Below are 23504 nucleotides of genomic sequence, written 5' to 3' on the forward strand. Positions count from 1 at the left end.
TTCTCTGTGAAAGTTCCGTTTCTCAGTATTGGAGAGGGAAGAAAAAAAATATACAATTCTCGATAAGCTGCAAAGCTTCTTCTTAAAAGAAGAAAGCGTGCCGGCATGAAGTGACAAATACACAAGCAAAATCTGTCGCTAATTTTACTAACACGTACCACAAGAAACTGTACATTTCCTAGCTTTTATCCATTTCGTCGTTATTTTTTTCCCTCTCCCTTTTCATATTTTTCTTATTCTCTCACGAGTCCAGTGTTGCTTTTAATACTCTACAGGTTCTGCCGCGTCTTTCCGCCGCAATCATGAAATATGCAATACATCACCTACCTACATCATTTCAGGAGCGCGCGAGCGAGTGGTAATGGCCGGGCGGTATTATGAATAACTCATATGCCGTACCATCGGCATCGTTTTAGTCTAACAATCAAAGGAGGAATGCGAGAGAGAGAGAAGGAAATTTCGAAGACGGAGTTAGAAACTCAGCAAAAGAGTGACTTTTGTGACATAATTTCTTCTGCCATGATTGATATAAAGCACCGTCTCATTTCTTACGCGGGAAATCTCTTGGCGTTAGAGGTTAATGGAAGCTTGACAATAGACCTGCTGTTATCCCTTTGATACTGCATGCACTTTTTGTTTGACTACACCAACAACAACACGCACATCAGTACGCCCAGCCAGGCAGCAGGGTTTCTTCTTGTATAGCATTGAGGATAGCTCGTTCTCTCTCTCTCTCTCTCTCTCTCTTTCTTTGCTTCGATCTCTCGTTCGTCGAGCTTTATCTTTGCATACACCTAAAGAAGGAGCTAACATGATCTTTAATTACTTTGATTCCAAATCCCATATCAAACGGCATGACAGTTCGAATGAAGATGCATTTGTTGTTGTTGTTGTTTTTTTGGTACAGTGTCATATCACATGACTACTGTGACGTCGTTCCGTCATGTGATCTCCTGATTTCCGATCACCGTCTCATAGTGGTCTGTCATCCTTTCACAAAGTTAATCAACACTGAAATAATTGCAGTGCGATATCACTTGAAAACTTAGCAAATTGGAATCTGGTAACCTCTAAAAACAAACAAACAAATTAATAGACAAATAAATATAAATACGATAACAAGCATAATTATCTTATTCAGGACAATATCTTTTTCATAAAATTCCGATTGTCCATCTGTTATTCTGCGTTCCGCCACATCGCGGCGTACCTCAAGGTTCAATCCTTGGACCACTACTGTTCACTCGTTATATATAGACGATATAGCTCAGCAGGTACAACACTGCGACCTACAACTTTACGCAGACGATACCATTTTGTATTACTCTCACAAAGATGTTAATTGTATAGATTATTTTCTTAACGCAGACTTGGAATATATATATGATGGGATGTGTTTGAGCAAAATTCGCTTCAATGTCGATAAAACGGAGAGTATATTGTTTGGTACCCATTCAATGTTGACAAAACGCAAAAATTTAAATGTTTATATCAGTGGAAAACATATTCAATGTTCAATGCAAGGAAGCCGTGAAATACTTAGGTGATTATAAAACCAAGAATTAAAATGGAACGATCATAATGAATATCTTTGTAAAAAAAAAAAAAAAAAAAAAAAAAAAAAAAAATCAGTAAATTGGTTAACTCTTAGGTCGTCTTCGAGTTTATATTAATGAATGTAAATTTTCCAATTTTCCATTTTCCATTTTCCAATTTGCTCTTCATCTTCACCAACCACCACGTAATCTCCGTTCATCAAACTCGCTAAAATTACAGGTACCTCGAATCAAGCATAATTGGGGGGATCGGGCTTTTTCATATATGGGCCCAAAACTATGGAATGGCCTACCAAAATCTCTTAGAGAAGCATCTTCCATTGATAGTTTCAAAAAGAATCTCAAGACATATATTTTTAATTTGAATTGACAATATTGTATACCTGTATGTATAGTATGTGTACGTATATAGGCCTATTGTTTGTTGGTTTATTGTCTTATTATTTTCTGTGATACTGTTGTAACGTGACACAATATGTACTCTGTTCTATAGCGCCTTGAGTATCTTTTTTTAGGTAGAGATGTGCGCTTTATAAGAGTCTCACTATTATTATTATTATTATTATTATTATTATTATTATTATTATTATTATTATTATTATGTAATTTGAAATTGATTTACCGTACAATAATTCATCCTTTGTTTGATTACGCAGATGTAGTGTATGATTCCTCCCACCTGAAATATACCGATCGATTACAGAAATTACAAAACAGGGCTGGTAAAATAATACTTGGGATAAGTCCTTATAAACATATATCTAACCATGAGTTACGTCAAATTTTGAATTGGGAATCTCTAAAATCTCGCCGTATCAAACATATTATATCTTTAGTGTATAAAAGTTTAAATGATCTCAGTGCACCGTATATGCAAAATTCATTTCAATTTGTTTCACATCCATACAATTTACGCTCCGATGGAAATCTCTCCTTACAAAAGCCTCACACTGATTATTGTAAAAGAATGTTTTCATATCGTGGAGCTTCTTACTTTAATGATTTAGCACGTGACGCTAAATCCTTCATTTCATATAATTTGTTTCTTAAAGAAATTGATCAACATATATCAAAATGGCTTTAACTGATTAATAAATATATATATGTATATGATATATATACATATATATATGTATGTATATATATATATATATATATATATATATATATATATATATATATATATGTGTGTGTGTGTGTGCGTGCGTGTGTATTTAAAGTATCATGGATATTTTGGGCGGGGGGTGAGTCGTAATGGTGGGGTAATGGGGGTTGCAGTTTATTTGATTCAACTGGCAGGTGTCAGAGGTATGTTTCCATTTTATTTTTATCTTAATCTTAATTTTTTGGTTTGATTTAAGATTTATTGATTTTCTACACTATTATGTAATTCATGTAATTATCATTTTGCTATCACAACATTGTTAATTTCTAGGACCCGTCTGGAAAACAGCTGTGTTATGACAAACATAGCTGAGTAGGGCTATCCTTCCGTTCATTTTATGTAATAGTTTGTATATGCAGTGACTATGTAATGTGACTTTTTAACGGAAAATAGATTCAAATCAAATCAAATCAAAATCGCACTACGTATAGCTCAGTAAATTTTGTTAATGCGCGTAAATGTACAAAGTGTATTGGCTTCATCGATTGGTACATGTGGGTGTGCGTGTGCATGTGTGTGACTGTGTGTGTACATGTAAACTTCGTCCACTCAGAAAGAGACGAAAAATGTGGTATTTCTCCTTTGCTTACTTGCATCAGCATTTATCTGACGGATTAACTCAATCCCTTCGGTAAACCTACGACTTATCTGAGATCCCGACACACCTGGTAAAGATAACATTACCCAGCCGCATATCGACAACGCCACAAAAAGTGTGCTATTTCCGTCCATTGTGCGGTTATGTACTGATGCTTACGGTCATGATGACTGTGTATCTGCGCTTCTGGAGACACATGTTTGCGTTACGCTCTATAATCATTCATTTCGGTATGTTGCATTGATTATATAAAGCAAAGAACAAAACAAAAACAAAAGCAAAACTAAGGGACGAAAGAGTTGCGGGAAAGAATCGGTTTGCTCACATGAATTATGAAAAATTTGTATACACTACAAGACACACACTGAAAACATCAACAGTAGGTCAGCTGCAGCACAATATTTAGTACACACACACACACACACACACACACACACACACACACACATACACACACGATAATTCGAACGTGACCTAAACATATCAATAAATACCTATATCTTTATGCGTAAGTTGCAATGTTTTGAGACAAAAAAGTAGCATTTGTTTGGCTCTGTAAATTGCACAATAATTGTACAGACTGGAAGACGTGCAGCATTCTATGTCTTTCATTTTCGTAAAGTTCAAAGTTGAAAAACTTAAAGCAAATAAGGTTCAATGTTCATGGACTAGCTTATTGCAACTTGCTGTATGAAGTAAGATACTGTTTTATTTGATTTTGTTTTAGCATTCGTCTAATGTGAAGCTTTGAAGCTTCATAAAACATTTGGAACTTTAATCAGTCATAGTAAAATAAGAAAATGAGGGAGACAAAGAAGAAAGAGAGATAGAGAGGGAAACAAAAATTGTTGGCACCTCACTCAAATATACCAGTTTACTACCACTCAAGTTTTATGCATACCTTTCTTACAAGATACCACCTGACAGTCAGAAGACTTGCCCGAGGTTTGTCCGAGATCTGCCCGGGGCTTTCCAGAATCGAAATAGACTGAGTTATGTGTGCAGGCGAATGGGAAATCTTTTTACTAGGTCTTTAGAGGATGCATGAACATGCATAATATATCAATTTGATTGCAGTTATAGTAAAATGTCTCATTACATTATGATTGACATTACAGCTATTTGAGATGCACAGCTGTAAATTCCAATTTTTATACATTGAATGTTTCTGAAATTTGAGTGATTTATGTAAAAACAGGTATGTGAAACGGAGTTTACTGTAACCTCCTCACTTTATAATTGCCAAAATTGCACATTAAAAAAAAAATCACTAAAATCGCTTGGATAGTTAAAATTATCTAGGCTTGCATGATATGCCCCCTTTTTTCCTCTACAAAGTCCCGCAAACACTGTCCGAAAGGAGGATGGATATTGATATTATTTCTTAGGAGAATAATTCATAGTTCAGTTGGAAGATATTTCTTTTTCTGATTACATAATTTATTGCCACAAAAAGTCAAGACGCTATGAGGGAAGGATAAGATCCGGCTTCCGTATAACGATGGGTGCATGGATATAGACGTTGATATTGCGGTACATGTGTAAATCTATGTATTTATGGTACGTTTTATTTTCCTTCCATACCTCCCACATGTTTGTTATATTTAGTTTTGACGGCAACTTGTTTTAAGTGACTGAGCTTTCGGGGAATTTGGGGTGTAGATAATATCTTAAGATGGAGAATACCTACAAGAGATTCGCGTTGGTGTACGCTGCATAACGTTACGCAATTATTACGATGTTAATATACTCGTTGCTGTTATATTGTTTCGGGATTTTGTTATTGATTTATTCTCCTATACGTGCACTGTGAAACTATCAGACAGAATTCATGGTCGAAATGTGTATTCATGGAATGTACTTTAAAAAAATGAATAGTATTTTGCAAATGACTATAAAAATTATACCGTGCATAGCCTGCATTTTAGAGGTCGATATGGTAAAATCTTCCTTTTCATGATTAATGCCCAGACTATGATTTTTTAACGTTTTCATAGAAGCATACAATTATCATGCTCATTATGTAGAGCAGGGTGTCAATATTGCATAATTTTATTCTATATTGTATTTGTTTGTGTATCAATATCATAAGAGCAATATATACACGAGGAGGTTATAATCACTAGAATAAAATTGTAGGTGCTTTTTCATCATTGTTCATTGTTCTTCTTAGTCTCGTTATGAACAACTGTTGTTAGTAATTATATTATTATCATCTTTGCTATCATCCTTATTTTTTTTCCCATTTTCAATTTGAATTCAGTTGATAGTATAATACTTTGTTTCAACTCAACAACATGTAATACATATTTTGACAAATTAAGTATATTGTGTAACAATTTGTAATAAGTAGGTCCTATGTCATAAAATATTATACAAACAGTAATATGCACGAATTTATATAATAAATGAAAGAAACAATGCACGCATTCTATTATCATCACATCATCACATCATCATCATCATCTTTATCATTATTATCATCATCATCATCATCATCATCATCATCATCATCTTTCTTTTTTATAACAAGAGCAAAGTTCATCTAATCCGGTAATAATTGTTAGATAAGACAGTGCTACAGTCACAGGTGGATTGTTGCGTAATTCTATTTCATCTTGATTGTATTGTAATAAGGGGTTATGAAATATTTACCACTGGATGAATTGATAACTTTGTTGGCATGACATTGTTAATCTATGAATTTATCTACTGAAATAAGACCAAAAAACAAACAAACAAACACACACACACACACACACACATACACACACACACACACAAACGATTGTACCATGCACGGGCAATATTCTTCAACTTTACCCTATACACCAAACAAGTGAAAACTGTAAAAGAAAGAAAAAAAATGAAATGGGCATAGAGCATGTCAAAAACATATGATTAGAGAATAAAAGTAGGTATTACAGAGCTAGGAGATTCTGATTGCGTCTTATAACGCCTTTGAACTTCAAAGCTATTATGCTTCTGTTCATATCATAATTATTCAATAATAGTGAGCTTTTGTGTTTTTGCTTTCTTTTTCTTCTTTTTCTTTTTTATGTCTGGATTGGACGACAATTCATCATCATTGTAAACAAAAATATTTCAGTGCAAATTAAGGGTCGTGCTTGCAGACGTGCGATGTAGATACATTATATAATATATGTATTGATTTTCATTATTCATTCATCAATTCACTCATTTATTCTCACCCGCTTAACATAGACACACGCTACACGTCGTACATGCAGAAATTGTCAAGAAATTATTATACTCAGCTTATTGAGTAATTAAAAAAAAAAAAGAGAGTAAATGAAGTGTCCGTTAATCTATTAATAATCATTGATAAGAGGATGTACGGATGCATGAGGTATACCAAGTGTATAGCATGCTTAATCGAACACATGAAAATAAAATAATTTCTTATTGTGTTGTTACGCCAAGGGCAACATGAAAAGAACACACAAATAGAGATTGATATAAAGGGATCGAGTAGCAACAGACAAGCTAGAGAGGTGAAATGGAGAAAATAAATTGACCTCAAGCTGGTACGACAGAAAAGTACGAGAAGAATCACTTCTCTTGGCTTCAGGCGCTCGCATCGTTTTCATTCCACCGTCGGCTCTTGGCCATCCTTTCCCGAGATACCTCAAACAATCAATGTTCACCTTAGGCTATCTTTGTTTCCCTTTCCTCCGTTTCTCATTCGGCCTCTCACATATCATACCGTATTTCCGTCTCCCAGAATTAAACAGGAAAAATTACCGGTATGAAGTTCCTTTTTGGCTTCCCCTGGGATAAAGAACTGCTCGTAAAGTGCGATATCCATTGAACGAGACCATTGATATTCACTAGCTTTCCCCCTCTCTTTCCCGCACTCACGTTCTTGTTCACTCTCCCAATCAAAAGAAAACAATCGACTTGTACACTTCAGAGGCAAAGGAGGAGGAGAAGGAGGATGAGGGGAAATCCATCTAGCTTCTTGCGATCTTCGAGGCATGCGGGCGTGCGATCTTATCGGGTGTCCCCTGGGAAGGGACAGCGGCGGAGATCGGCGGGGAGAAAAAAAAAATGGGAAGAAAGACCGTTCACTTCTGTTGCGCCAGATATATGATGTATGGCTGTACATGCGTGTATGGTTAATAAAGAAGAAAAAATAAGTAAACTTGTCTTCTTGAGTCAAGAGTACTCCAAGAATCAAGTGAGGATAGTTACTCGAGATGGGGTCTTTGACGCGGGGCTCTTGGGTGGTTCTTCGATGCACCACGAGCCGCCATGCCCATAGAGGTGTAAATGGAAAGCAGTTCAAAAATGCACATTGTATGTACAAAGAGGAGGAAGGAGAGGGGGTAGTGTAATGTTATAAACGATTACTGTTCGTATGCTGCGTGATCAGGAAAATTATCGGAATTGAAATTCGACATCAACACGTGCTTTTAAGGGCATTCCGGACCAGTTAATATTAGTTTTTAAAAAAGAATAAAATTTTATATTCACAACACTGACAATTTGATCAAATCAGATAAAAAGTAGTGAAGTCGTGAAATTGTGAACTTTTGCTAATTTTTACAAGACAATTCAATTGAACAGTTGATATGAATATATCATTGAGTGAACTGATCATGTCATTATCTCACAATTTTCCATTGATCGTGTGTAAAGAGAAATAACGATTTTTTAAAAAACACTCTTCATTAATTTTTCTCGTTCTTTTTTGTTTGTTATAAAAGTGTAAAGCATACATTTGGCTAAATGACCTCAAAATAATGATCATTCACGTTCATTATTAGTATTTAACCAATAATAGGGCATAATTGTATTTGAAATAAAAAAAAAATAGAAATTTCAAGAGTTTGTGTACAAACTATATGGCAATTAGTGAGTCGATGACGTCAGTCACTGATTTGCATATTGACTGTTAAAGAAAGTGTTTTGTGAAATTCCAGGAACTTCAAAATTTCATAACTTTCTTGATTTTTATCCGATTCTGATCAAATTATAACTGCTGTGCTCAAGAATGTTTACTCTTTCTTACCAGACATTTCTTATTGACACTTTAAACTGGTCCGGATTCCCCTTTAACCATTCCAGATAAGATATTTTCTAGGGAAAAACAAACAAACAAACAAACAAACAAACAAACACAAAAACAGTTTCGTAACCATTAGATACATTGCTCTACGCTTCATGAGAAAACATTTAATGCACACACACAAGCACACACACACACGCACACATACTAGCACACACACATAATATATACGTGAATCATATATACATACATGTTGTTTACATCTTTCATCATGATTATGACATCCTTTTTTTCCATTATTTTGTTCATCTTAACTCTAATATCTCTTTTTTTTTGTAGAATTTGACTTTACTCAGAAAAATAAGTATTGATTGGTGAAATCAGCAAATTTTGTAACCAAGGTCATTAACATCGTCATGCAAAGAGAGATTTGATTAATAATGATGATTGATAATGATTATTTATGACCCACATAAACACAGGAAACAAAAATAATAACAGTAACACAGCAGGTCTCTGTTTCTCTTTCTATGCGTGTATATAGGTTTGTATGATATCTTATAATGTATATGTACTTATATGTATTTATTATATGATACATTTACGATATATGAATATGTATATATTTACATATATTTTCGTAAACATTTGCACCCATTATGGTAAGTTAAAGTAATGGCAATGATGACTGATATGATGACGAATGCAAATAGAGAATTGTGTCCACAAGGGCTGGAATAAGCAGAAACAGTCGAACGTTAAGGAGACACGATTTATTTAAGATCAGAATGGTGTAAGTTAAACTGTGATTGAAGTTTGACCCTTTAAACTCGTGGCTAAGTAAGGTATAAGGTCTGGTGTAAGACTGGATTCCGGGTGATTTAATCGGACAGAGCCAACACGGGAATCAGAACGACATACATCATGAACATTCGTCTTAATCACATGAATTGGAATGTGTGTAAACAACACAGACTCGCAACAAAAACATGACCTTAAAACGACTGCTTATACCTACAAATCGGAAACGATTCCACTGTTTGAACATCGACTAATTCGGATTTAAGCAACCGTAATGACATCGTCATTAGAATTAGTATACATTTGTTTAGCTATAATCAATGCAAGGGTGTTTTAAGTCCGCTGCATTCGTGTGGGTCAGAGCGACTTAATGGAAAGCAGATTACAAGGCGTAATCGGTCGCCGCGGCTCCAATCCAACCTCGCGCTCTCGCCTCACTCTCGCGGACTATACTGGGCGACTGTCGTTTGCACGCAGCCACGCACGACCTATCATGCTTGCAGCCATCGTAGCCTAGGGTACGTCGTCTTCAAATTGTTGCATTTTCACAGTTGTATACTTTTGCCAAGTAAATCCTTTGCTGTGTTGTTAGGGGCTGCTAGCGCTAAGTGCATTAACCGTACTCATGCAACAGATCAACACGCGTGATTTTGGAGCGCTAATCGCATCAGAGAATTGTCACAATTACCGATATTACGACACGAATCGGGTTGAGTTGAGTTGAGACCCAGTATGCCGCGTAGAAATACCACTGATTTTGTCTGAACAGTGAGCACTTTTTTCCTTTTTTTCTTGAGAAAGCGGAGAAACGGGTCATCCCTTCGAAATCCAGCCGCAGAGAGAGAAAACCGTGGCTGCCAGGCAAGGAAGCAACAGCTCATGCAAAAGTCGCATGACCTTTGTCAAGATTGGAGTTTAGACGTTCGCAGTTTAGGTTTTATTTGAAATCGTTCCTTGTAAATCATCTATGCTTAAAGGACAAAGGAGTTTTTAGATCCATTATCTACTTCGAAAATTCCACATTTTATACGTTATGCAGTTAACAAACTCCAGAGATGACAAAACGAACTTTAAAAAAATTGTGATGCGAATCGTCGCTGCAAATTGCTCTTTAAACTGAAATGAGTTGGTAACAACAAAAGCGAGATCTTATTTTCAAGCTCATTAGAAATCATTCGCATAAATCCCATCTGTATCGTTTCCATTTTTATTGAGCCTTTATTCCCAGCGCAAATGATATAGTTTGGTTTGTAATATGTTAAGGTATCTATTTCTCATGTAATAAAAGTTAACATTTACAAATTTACAGTTGACAAAGACTAGTGTAAAGCATGCGATTGGATAGCCCCACTCAGTGATGATTACATAGTATTTATAGCTAATTGTTTTGTGGTGAGGTTCATTGAAAAATGACATAAATGAGAATACAATTCAATAAATCAGAAAGAACAAAAAAGTAAGTGCTTTTCATTCGCATTTTAGCATTTGTACAAATCTTTGTACAAGAAATTATATTATGCATGTGTGTTTGTCCTTTATGTGTGTGCACGTGTGTTTGTGACAAAAGACGAAGGTCATTGGCAAAAGTGCGTCTAACGTTCCATTCAACAACCATTCGCATATCATTGGGCATTGTTGCATATCATTACTTGTAATCATTGAAAATATATCATCATAAATTGATTTAATGTACCGTTATGTCACGTAAATGAACACATACTCACAACTTGTTTACAGTTTACCCGTCTCTCGTGCTATGGTAAGAGAAAAACACAAAACAAGGATTAATAAACCTAGTTTTCACGTTGTGTCAAATCTTGCTTTTTTGCAGTTCTCATCAAGCTAAAAATATAACTTCATCACCCCAGTCCAGGCGTCGAGGTAACGACAGTCCTGGTGAAAACTGGCTTATTTCTGTCGCAGTTTCCATGAATAATATCGTCACTGATTATTAAAGGAGAGAGAGATAGAGAAGAAGTAATAATGGCTATTCCCCTCGCTCTGGACTTCTTTCTGTATAGGTGGAGGATGGATGCTGGTGGGTGCGTCCGAATTCTCCAGGTTGTACGATGGCTTCTAATGGCAGGGTATCGGCAAAGGCTTAGTCGGCTTTTAGCGTGGATTAGCGATGGGTGACAGAAAGAAAAAAAAACTCGCCGTTTTATATGCAAATGAGGGTTGAGGGAAATTATTTCGACGTTACATGAAATGAAACCGAACCACTCTCACGGTGACAAAATATGACGGGATGGAAGAGAACCTCCGTGCATACTGTCGAGTATAACCAGCATTTCTGGCTTAGAGCAACGCCGTTCAGAAATTATCATCTACCAAGAAGACCTGAGTTGATGTAAATATCAGAAAATGAAAAACAACAACACCAGCCTGATTCTGACTGTACTTGTTGCTTTATTACAACATTGTTTTTTTTTTATTTCTTCTGCAAAACATCCATTTCTTTTTTTTAAGGCAAGAAACAAAAACAAAAACAAACCAAACCAAAAGAGCGCATGAGAGAGGGAAGGAAAAGAGGAAATATACCCAATATATTCCTGCAAGCTATTTCGGTGAGGCAAGCTTGTGTTCGTATATACTGCCAATTAACATTTTCTTTTTCTTTTTTCGTTTTGAATTATGTCATGTATCAGTGCGTATGGTAGTTAGGTTTCCACAAGTTCCTTTCTATACAAACTTGTTATAATACCTGACATTCCAAATCGTCTCCTCTCTACTTCTCCCCGCCGCCATCAAATGAAGATGATTTCTCAACGCTTCGACGGACATCGGGAGCGATCGGTGAAGAACTCAAGCTCGCTGAATGCGCTGTATAAATGCATTTCAATTTGGTCGTAATCTGCCACCGCATCTCGCTCGCGAGTGCTCTCGCTCCACCCAGCCTCACGACGTGTTCTTTCCCCTCAGCGCCCCCATGCTTTCTCGGCAGACGACCGCCAGATTGGCCGCGCTGATTGCCAATACTATATGCAAGAAGTTCAAAGACAGAAAAAAAAAGGTCTCTGTCTGCACCCTCTTCTTTCGAGGCTTTTTGATAAAAAAAGCACACACACACACGCGCGCGCACACACACACACATACACAAAACAAACAAAACAAACGACAACCCCTTCATTCAACGGTATATTGTTTCACCTTGGCGACGTAAGTGGGGAAAAAGTGAGAAATATTGAAGGAATGACACTTTTAGAACCAGTCCTGTGAAGGTCAGATGGAAAGTGTAGGAGGCCACAAAAATAGCCTTGACCTTGCTTGTGGAGGTTTCCTTTACTAGCTCAAAATATAATGTTGGCATGACTGACAATTTGCCATTAGAGTGCGGAGGATGAGTGGGCATCTCCCGCGCTTCTTCTCCGAACATTTTCCTTGTCTGTACTTGTGGACGGGAATAGTAGATACTCCCTGTTGTCCCGGCGTCTTCGGGCCAAGATTTCAGTCAATTATTTCCTGTCGATACGAACAAAAAAAAAAAGCCTTGTGTGAAGACTGACTGGAAAAAAAAAAGAGAAAAGATCAGCACATACATGATTTCGCACGAACATGAGACGACCATGTGAAATGTATTTCAAATTACCTCCTGTGTTTCAATCTATATATAGTACAGATGACTTGAATCAAGTCGGCTTGGTGTCTTCCTGGCGCCAAGATTGAAGCCACATATCCTCCCGAGGGATTCTTCGTATGAAATTGCTACGATAAAAAAGAAAGAAATAGAACTTAAGAGACATGTTATGAATGTTTAAAATGACTTTAGTGAAAGGGATTGCTATGTCTTTCTGTATCAAACATGACTGAAGATGTCGCCCTGTAGCAACAAAACTGAAATCATATTCCTGCAGAAATGATGAAGCATTCTGACCATAATTTATATTTGGCAGTGTTTGACAATATTGCTCTGATTAAAATGTTTACCGGTATGATGTTGGTAGTTTTTGTTTGTAGCTCATAGATTTTTTTTTCTTTTTTAAATTCCTTGTTTCATCTGCATATACGTGCTCCAGGGAACAGGATTATGGGCCAGGGACAAATTTCACATTCCTCTCTCCTCCTCTCTCTCTCTGTCTATCTGTATCTCTCTCTCTCTCGCTCTCTCTCTCTCTCTCTCTCTCTCTCTCTATCTCCTTCCTTGGTGTGGGTTATGGAGCAAAGGGTTTTGGGTATATATTGTAAGTATAAATGTTGAAATAGTATTATGTATATGTTTGAAGGGATTTGATGTATTTATTTAATTTTATAAATCTAAAATTGGGGGTTGAGAAGGGTTGAAGTAGTTTGATTTATACAATGTATAGGGTTATAAAGAATTGATATATTGTATATGTATTGTGTAATAGATTTGTAGGGTGTTGTTTGTTTTCATTGTGCTTATCATAGACGTAATCATGTAATTGTGATGTAAACTATGTGAACTGTTACGATCATTTTGTTGCAATGTAATGCCAGTGGAAGCCAAATTTCTATGTCTGACATAGACCAATAAAGAATGAATGAATGAATGAATGAATGAAGTGCATGTAAAATGTTCAAAGTAGCTTGACTGAAATACAAACTTACATGATCCACAAAGACACCGATAACATACTCTCCGCATGTTTTATCTCAAGATTGGTGTCAGATTGATTATTATTGCCCATACGTCTAATGATCGTTATGGAAATTTGTATGCCAAGTGTCTGAAATGGTTATCTTTTGCCTCCAAACCACAAAATTGCATAAAGCTCATCCAACGATAAAAAAAAACATAACTTATCAACTATAACTATTCATTTGGAGGTGGTGGCGTCACTGATTATAAAATGACCAATTCGTGACTAAGATTTTAAGAAAAAGAAATGAAAGGGCATCGTTGCACTAAAAGTTATATTAGTAATCATTCATGATTAAAAAAAACTATAATGGCAAGTACATGCAATTTCTATTCATGGTTATAATGCTTATACATAATAGTGACTGGTATTGTTTCAAGTCGTGCATTATCTTTATTCTCTGTCTAGTGCCGAGTAACACATAAGATTCAACTTACCTATACGCTGAATTCACATTACGCCAAGTTCTTCGGAGAAAATTTAATATCAGTGATCCAATAATAGTTCGCTCATAAGCTTTTGACCCTGATGGCTATAATGTTTTGAACAACTTATGATTAAATAAAGAATACAACAAGAAAAACAGGATTTGATACGTATTACAAAACATTATTGTTTACATAGATTAAGATAGATGCACAACGATCTATACGATAACATGTTTCGAAATAACACTGAACTGTTTAGGCACGATAGGGAATAATATATACGTATATATACGTATATATATCACATATAACTAGGCCTATGTATATTAACTATACTTTGCGCATTCAGCAAACGTTTCTTACAGACAAGAGGGATGCTCGTATGTCTCGTCTCAAGATCGGAACAATGACCAAAATAACCAATGATCAGCGAGATGAATGAATTTTATGACCTTCACTTTTTCCTCTGAGCTCTTCATGCCATCAGGGTCATATGATTTGTATTCGACCAACATAACAAACAACAGCCACGATGACTAGACGTAGGTAAGCAATCGGCAAATTATCATTTGTAAAGCAGTTTATCCCCACACGTCTACTTCGCTGTAACGTGACTGCAGTATAAATGGCGTAGAATTGAATTGAAGTCGGTATGAAAGTTGTAAACAAGCATTCAATAACAACTATACACGCGCCCGTTATTACGGTCTGCAGACGACTTCATGGCAATGAATAGATTTCTGAAGTGACTGAGAGCAAGAGCTGCATGAAGTGGGGTTATTTTCCCGCCTTAAATCCTAATCTAAATCCACTAACGGTTGTTTTCCGTGTTGACCTCACACATCGAACCATCGCTTAGTCCTTCCGATGGACATTGTCAGGGGTTTAATTTCAATTGTAGATAATCGCAAAGCTTGGTTTAGAGTATATGTCCACTTCTAATGGCGGCAACCTTTTGTGGTGTCTAATCGGCAGACAATCGAAAACACGAATGTAAGCTAGGCAAATCCAGATTCCCACCAGTTAAATCGAAAAGAGGATGTGTAACGAGTGGCGGTCTGGATTAGATAGATGTTTATCTCACCCACGTGGAGAATCGGCCATTTGGACGGGACTTAACATTAATGGCTGGATGCTGAGCTTACTGCTGACCAAGGAGGTACTAAACGTTCCTACTGGGCTGACCTATCAAGCTAGGTGTTTTGATTTAGTCAGTCACATTTAATGGTGTGATCAGTTACCTGTCTCCCTCTCTCTCTCTCTCTCTCTCCCCTAACTAATCTTAATGTGAATGACCCAAGCCATTCAAAACAATATCCGTCAGTAATTGTTCAACTCCATGAAAACCCCTACTAGACCATATAACAGAATAGGTTTTGATAATTTATCATCTTGCTTTATGACTTGACCAGTTTCTTCAGTATTTGTTTGTTAAAATATTTACCCTAATCTTCTGTATGTGTATTTGGGTGTGAGTGTTCGTTGTTGTTGTTGTTGTTTTTTGGTTTTTTTGGTTGTTGTGTGTTCTGACGTATTCTTTCTTCATGGAATTTAGGCAAGTCATATGGCATATACAAGAAGTATGTAAACCAATAATGCATATTACATAGCGATATGCGGTTCGTCTCTGAGAAGGAAAAGCTTTTGTGTTCAAGCGTACGTACTATGTCCGCATGAATATGCGTGAGAAAAACAGTATCACTTAGGATGCAAATTGCAAGGTCTTTTAGTAAACACATCATACGAGCATGATACATCAAAAACGGGTAGAGCACACGTGCATGAGTACACGTTCACATTCACGCACCGATAAGCTGAAGCCATATCATTCTGCGTTGCATTACACTTTGCCGGGTAGAGGTTCAGAAAACCTGGATAGAATCCCTTTTTACCTTTCAAGTTTGGATCATTAGTCGTGAGAAATTCCACAACGCCCTACCCTCTCCCCAACCCCCCCCCCCCACTTTTCACTGATTCTCTTTTACACTTAAGCACAACCCACGCAGTGTGCTCATTAATACAAGCCGAGTAAAAAATAAAAAAAAAGGAGCATAGAGTAAAGTGAGAGAGAATGAGTGGGGTGGGGTGGGGGTAAAGCTACACTCTCACTGGTATTAATCCTCGCCCCTTCTTCGGCCGACTTCTAGTGGTTTTGTTGTCTTTCATTTGCAGCTTGGATCCTCTTGGAGGCCTCTTCCCCGCCACATCTCGGCCATTCTCCTCTGCCTTTCGTTGTTTCTCAACCAACCATGTAGGAAACACTTGAAAAGCAGGGCCCACTCGGAACAATGCTGCTCATGGAACCATGAATGCTTGAATACTGACCAATCAAGACAGCACATACAAAAGAGTATATAAGTAAAAGGAGAGAGAAAAGAGGAAAGAGAGAAAGAGAGAGAGAGAGAAAATCGACTACGGGAAAAGAATTTAAGTTTCAGCGTTTTGGTGGGTTTTTTTTTCTGTTTGGGGGTCTAAAAAAAATCAGGTTTTTAGCTATCACGTTACCACCAAATGGAGCTTAAAGACAAAATTATGTAATTGTAGAAGGTCCACATTCCTTTCATCTTATTTACAACGCTGTGATCAGTTTTCTATTTGATTTGATTGATTTATTCTCTGAATGGCAACACTTTACACATTTTAGCAATACCATCAAACATTATAATGCATATATGATATGGCACCACAACCATAACTATAAATTTCCTGCAACTTTCAAAAATTTTCATTACATGTCCTTCTGTAACATAATGACTGGCATTATATATTTCCATACAGAACGGTGCCGACAATAAGCTTGACCCCTTGGCATTGCTTGGTAACCGATAAAAATCTTACATTAATGCAATAGGACAAGAGTGTCCGACATGATTCCCGTAGAACAGAAGGATAACGAAAGAGACACAGACAGACAGACAGACAGACAAACAAACAAACAAACAGACAAACAGACAGACAGGGGGAGTAAAAAGGGGGGATAATAGAAACATCCCAATTCTAGTCTTGCCAGATCAACTCGCGATACATACATGCGATGCCCGATAGTCCCGATAGTCAATATTTTGTCAGATTCTGATTCTACATTCTGGGAAATCCATTACTGTTTACAGAATTCTCTTTTTTATCATTGACGTTTATTTATAAGTTTAGTTCAGAGGATTGTAGTTGTCTACAGTTATTGTTGTAAATATTGCTATACTTCGCTTGTATGGTAATGGTAATGGCTGAACTGCAGAAGTTAGTGCATTGTGTAGTGACATAATCATAGAATCATAAGTCAATTGAAGTAGTAAATTATACAGTTATCAATATCAAATATTAGAGAGGAAGAGACAATCGAATTGAGACAATTAATTTTCTCATATTGTTTACGACGACCTCATCGTTGAACTTTATACTGCTTGGATCATCGAAAAAACGGCACTGTTGCATTCAAATTATTTCCGGCGATGTACTGCGAGTTAGAAATGTCTTTGCAAAATTGGGTTGGAGTTTATTGTAAGAACAATGATAATATTATGGTCAATTCTTGTGTATGTGAGAATATTTTCTTTTTCAACTGACATAGTGTTTCAAGTCTCAATGAGATGATTTTTGGAAGCAGATTGCACAGTTTACGAGATTGGAGGATATGGTAATTGGACACACGTGATGAATTTCGTGACAAATTACCTTCCTGTACCTTGGAGCAAAGTTCATAACGGATTGCAATAGAGTGCTCTATTTTCTCTTCCAATGATGAGAAAGCTGTTTAATGAGAATAATACATCCCAAGTATATGTACCAGCGTTTACCACGAAAGGAGCAACGTTGCAAAAGGGACAATTTCCAATAGTATTATAGTCTGGTCTCTATCTTATTTCATTTGTACTTTTTTCGCCAGCGAAATTTCAACCTACAATTTGATTTGTATTTCTTCTTCTTCTTTTATCAGCAGTGGAGCCTACGTTGAGTCAAACTGGTGTAGAAGTCGAGCGCGCTAATTCATCACGATGGTCCATTAAATTGGATTTCCCGCCGGTACAGCGCGATGATACGTCTGGCAACGCCACTGGCCATGGCGCGTTGGTGCATCCGCCGAATGCTTTTCGCGCCAAGACTCGGGTACTGCGTAGCAACCGTCTACGGTAGAAAGTGAATTACTGGAACGATCGGGTTTGGGCAAACTTTGCTTTTCTTTTTTTTCTCCTCGCATGCGACATCATCAACACACATCGATCATAGTAATATGAAGAAAGCATAAAATATTGCGCCCCTTTTTTTTTCATACTGACACAATGACTCATGGGAAATCATGCTGTTGTTTTGCCCTATGATGCATTCGGGCGAATCATGGGTTGAAATACGTGATTCTTTTTGCGGATAAGAAAGAGAACATGTAATGAAAAACGTCTGGGTCAGTTGACAATGTCCTGGACGTGCCAACGCACCATTTCATTAATTTCAGAAAAGAAAAGCGCATAACCCACTCAGTGCACGTGAAACAATGTCTAAAGAATATATTGCTTGTAACATTGATTCGATGTGGGTTTCGCCCCATTCTCTTTTGACGCTTTTATGACACTTCTTATCACACTGGCAGTTAATATGACAACTTACTATGTTAAAGTATAATGTATTTTGTCCGTTGTCCAATATGTCCAATATGTCCACCCTGTCCAATATGGTTTGATGTAGGGTGCCTACACACAAAAAACACATTTTTAAAGAAGTGTCAGCGAAGGAAAATAAACATACACACACACACACACACACACACACACACACACACACACACACACACACAAATCCGTAATCTATTTATAATCATCTCATTATCATCAGTAAGATCATGACCCCTTTTGTAATTTCAAGCAATTAAATGTAACCATACAGGACCACTAGGGCCTATGATAATATTGTGCCTCTCAGGCCCAATCCAAACGTACTTTTTCTTATAAATGTAACTTTTTTCGTGCGTGTGTGTGTGTGTGTGTGCATGTGCATGTGCATGTGTGTATCATGTTTGCGTCGTTATGTTCATATATTTGTGTATATGTCCTTGTACACCTATACACCTTCCAAGGTAAATCGATATATCAGGTGCACATAAACGAGAAAGCGCTTAAAGAGATTGGTAAAGCTCTAAACAAGAGAAATCATGGTTTCTTTTCTCTCTCGCTCTCTCTCTCTCTCTTCATCACTCCCTTTCTCTCCTTCTCTCCCTCTTTCTCTTTATATCTCTCCCTTTCCCTTTCTCATTGCCACCACTGGCTACTCGAAATTTTCTAGAAGAAGAAGAAGAAGACAGCAGTTATTGTCCCCTGCCTGATCGGACCAGGGATTTAATTAGCCTTCACCTCCCGATTTCTTTTCATCAATGGTTGTTCACGGCCTGAGAATAGACAGGACGAAGACACAACGCCAACCTTAATCACCTCTTTCAGTCGGGCTGGGCTGGGATTTTGTCGTTCTTTTTCACAGAGAGAGGTTTACCGTGGATTCTTCTTGTGCGTTGACTCGGGAAAAAGGGAATGAAAAGAAGGCATATCGGTGGAAAGATAGTTTGGAACTTCTTTCAAATCTGTTCCTTTCAACCTTTTCTTTCTTTCTTTCTCTTTTTTTTCTTCCCAAGGCAATCGATTTCTCTTTTCCACCAGCCCGCGAGTGTTCCTGGCATCTTCCTCTGAGAGTCTCTTCTTTTGTCTTCTTTTCACATGCCTTCACACACCAATCCTGGGAGATGGAAGCAATTAGTAGACCATCCAGTACGATAGATTTGACCATCTACAGTAGCCTATACAAGTAGAACCATTCCTTCCACGTATCACCGTAAACAAGTCAATATAGGCCAGTTTCCGTTCCCAGAACCCCCTGACCTATGTATGGGCCCATAAGGGGCGATCGGTGGAAAAAAATTCTTCTTCCTTTAATTATCTGTATTTCTCTGTATCACTTGATTTCAGTCCGTATCAAAATGTTTTCTGATATGACAATAATATATTCATATATTATATATTTATATTATACATAATGTATTGTTAAATATAACTTGCATTCTATGTCTGGTCACCGTACACACGGGCTGTTGCGACTATCTTTAAACAAATATATGAATTACTTTCGCGTCCACACATACACACATACAAACAGACAAAATCACACACAACACATAAACATACACGAAAACAAACATTTCTTCCGTTCCTGTGTATGGGATGATTCATCTCGAATGCACATTACAGTGTATTTTCATTTAAGGTTACGATATTCAGCAGGCACTTATACATGTATAGAATGGTAAGACTGGAAGGAGTAAAATTACGTGGAACTAATCAGCAATGATAAAAAGTGGACTTCTCACCAGATTCCGATGTTTTAATTTCATTTGGCTTGTGAAATGTGCTTTCCGTTAATATGCTGCGCTTTTAACTGCTCTTTAACTGCTGCTTCTTTGGCTGTTACCTCAAAGAAAGTCCATATAGTGAGTTTCAGGTACTGCAAAAAGTTTTGTGGAGCAAACACTTGGTTCTCATCATCAAACTTATATATCCCTCTACGTGTAAACTAGATTTCAAACCTGCAGCGTGGTATTGATTTCTATTGTTGTTTTAACTTATCAAGCATTTATCATGATCGACTTAGCAAAACAAAAATGAATTCATTATGGATATAAAAGAATGATAATACACATCCAATGCTAGTTTTTTTTTTCATATCACATACTGGTATATTTTCACTTTGTATTCATTAACGGATACGTGTGTATTTCCAGATGATTTTTGTTTTGCTGCAATCACCTCAATTCGCTGACTGGAATTTAGCAACGTCCTCGGAAAAATAATAACATGTTTTTAAACGTATCTGTTTGGGGTTGTGTTTGTGCTCGCATATTTGATGGCACATGCATTACTCACCAACTCTAGGCAGAAGCCATCCTCTTCTGGAAATATTGTGAAAAGCGGAGGGAATTCATGCCAAATTAACCCTATATATATATATATATATATATATATATATATATATATATATATATATATAATATATATATATATATATATATATATATATATATATATATATATATGTATAACATATAGTGTTTATATATATATATATATATATTGATATATATTGATATACGTGTATACACATACATAATATTTCATATGCAACTCTTGCCTCAGCGGATGCCACGAACATCAAGCCCAAGTCATATATCATTTGATATTTTTGCTTAAGTGCTTGCTGTTTTATTCTGTTTTATTCTTTTCATTTTGTATTCTTGAGTGCCTGCACTGTAGGAGCAGGAATGCCACGGAATTCCACAACAGTATAACAGCAAAGGGACGGACCAATTGAACTTGCTGTTGAGCACGAAGCCAGAGGGTGTAATCTGTGGCCCACTGAATGGACTTCTACCCGCGATTGGGACTGATTCTCACTTCCTGCTTGGGTCCCCCATTCATATTCACCTCTTGCCCCAGTGCCCAAATTCAATAGACGCTATGGGGAGTGAGAGGGGGGGAGGGGTTCTTACAACACAAATGGGAGAGAACAAGAATTGTAGACCTTTTTTTTGGGGGGGGGAGGAGGAGAGCACACGGAAAGTAAGTATGAAAGTGAAGGTGAATATATGCATGTGTTTATGTTTTTTAAGCGCATGCATTTATCACAAGAGAGAGAGCGAGACGAGAGAAGTGATTGGATGATTTAAGCAACACTTTAAATTGTCAATGTTTTGCGTAATTCTTGGTTTTTGGAAAAGCCGCGCACTTTGACTTTAAACGGACAATTTTCATCTGGACCATGCACCTTGCCTTACATTGAAAGGACATAATTACGTCAAAAAAAATAGTGATAAAAAGATAAACACAAATTGCGATAAGCTTCTCAAAGTATCAATCTACAGTAGGCACATATTAGTAATTCCGAACTACGATAACACCTTTTCAATCTCTCACTACATACAGTGTAAATACATTATATATCACTTATATACATTACGCATGATAAGCATGCTTTCTTCAGTTGATGACGATTGAATCAGACACTACTGAAGGAAGGCCATTTAATTCGAGAAGCCGGGTTGTTGTTTTTTCATTTTTTTTCTCGCAAATTCGGCTTCGTTAGGATTCTTCTCCTTTCAAAAGTTAAGTTTGTTTAATCGGGAAAAAAAAATAATCAGCGGAAAATATGGATGTGTCGTCGTAACCAAAATGTCATGGCCTTGGTGAGACGACTCTCCGTGTGACGATCATACTGGTTGGTATTTGCGTCTCTGAATACATGAACAAGTTCGATCTGTTTTTCAAGACATTCATATACAAATAAATCCCTTACATCTGTAAGCCTACCTACTTGTTTTCATTAGTACACTACATAGTAACAATACCATGGAGAGGATTATAAGCTTGTCGCATGATACATTGTTGTTTTCTAGACCCAAAACTCTGCCATTACATTATTTTGTTGACTGTTCCTAACATTAATTACTTCTTACCACTTATACAATAATATTCCTCTCTTCACGATGTCTTGATAGTGTGAATGGTTTTCTGATAACAACATATCCATCTTGTCATACTGCAACTGGTGTCTTTTAAAGGATTGTACAGCAGTAAAATATATTGATGGATGATCTTCCCGCTGTGTCCTCGATCAAGAACAGTTCTCTAAGAGGATCGCTCTTAACAAGAACAAAATGTTAGCTTATGTTTTGGCTTTGACATGTTTGAGAAGCTCGTTTCAAAGCTGACACTGTTGTGACCAGACATTAATCCCCGTCTATTGATTACAATGGTGTACTGAAAAAAATATATCTATAAGCCAATAAATCTTTTGAATGTCTTCTACGCTAGGATCTAATGTTTCCTTCAATCTGTCAATGCATTATTTTTTCCTCTTCAATTCGAGCGTGTGTATTTGTTATGAAAGACACTTCTCCCTAGTTGTGTCTCAAGTTTACATACGGATCACCAGCCGTTCAGATCGGAATATTGAAAATAACGCCTCGGATTCCGACAATTTATGCGTCGCAGATTGTCATGTCATGAAAGGGAGCGCGTTGAGCCTTTGTAATTCCGAGACAAAAGTGATTGTATTACCAGGCTTTTTTCTTGAATTTTCTTTTTTCTCTCTTCCTTTTCCATTTTTTTTTCTTCCCTATAAAAAAAAAATGTGGAAAAGACTGAGGTTTGGAGTTGACAACTGGGAAGAATGAAAGGGTGCCAAAGTAAACGCGGTCTGGGGTTCACAGGTGCGCTAGAGTTGGCTTGGCAGCGTCGATACCGCCGTGCTAACCCCATTTGATGAAAGGCGAAATTTGATAGAAAGTCCCGTTC

The sequence above is a fragment of the Diadema antillarum genome, unplaced genomic scaffold (assembly GCF_040938485.1).
Source record: "Diadema antillarum isolate AM-2024a unplaced genomic scaffold, OU_Dant_1.0 seq00000944_RagTag, whole genome shotgun sequence".
Taxonomy (NCBI): domain Eukaryota; kingdom Metazoa; phylum Echinodermata; class Echinoidea; order Diadematoida; family Diadematidae; genus Diadema; species Diadema antillarum.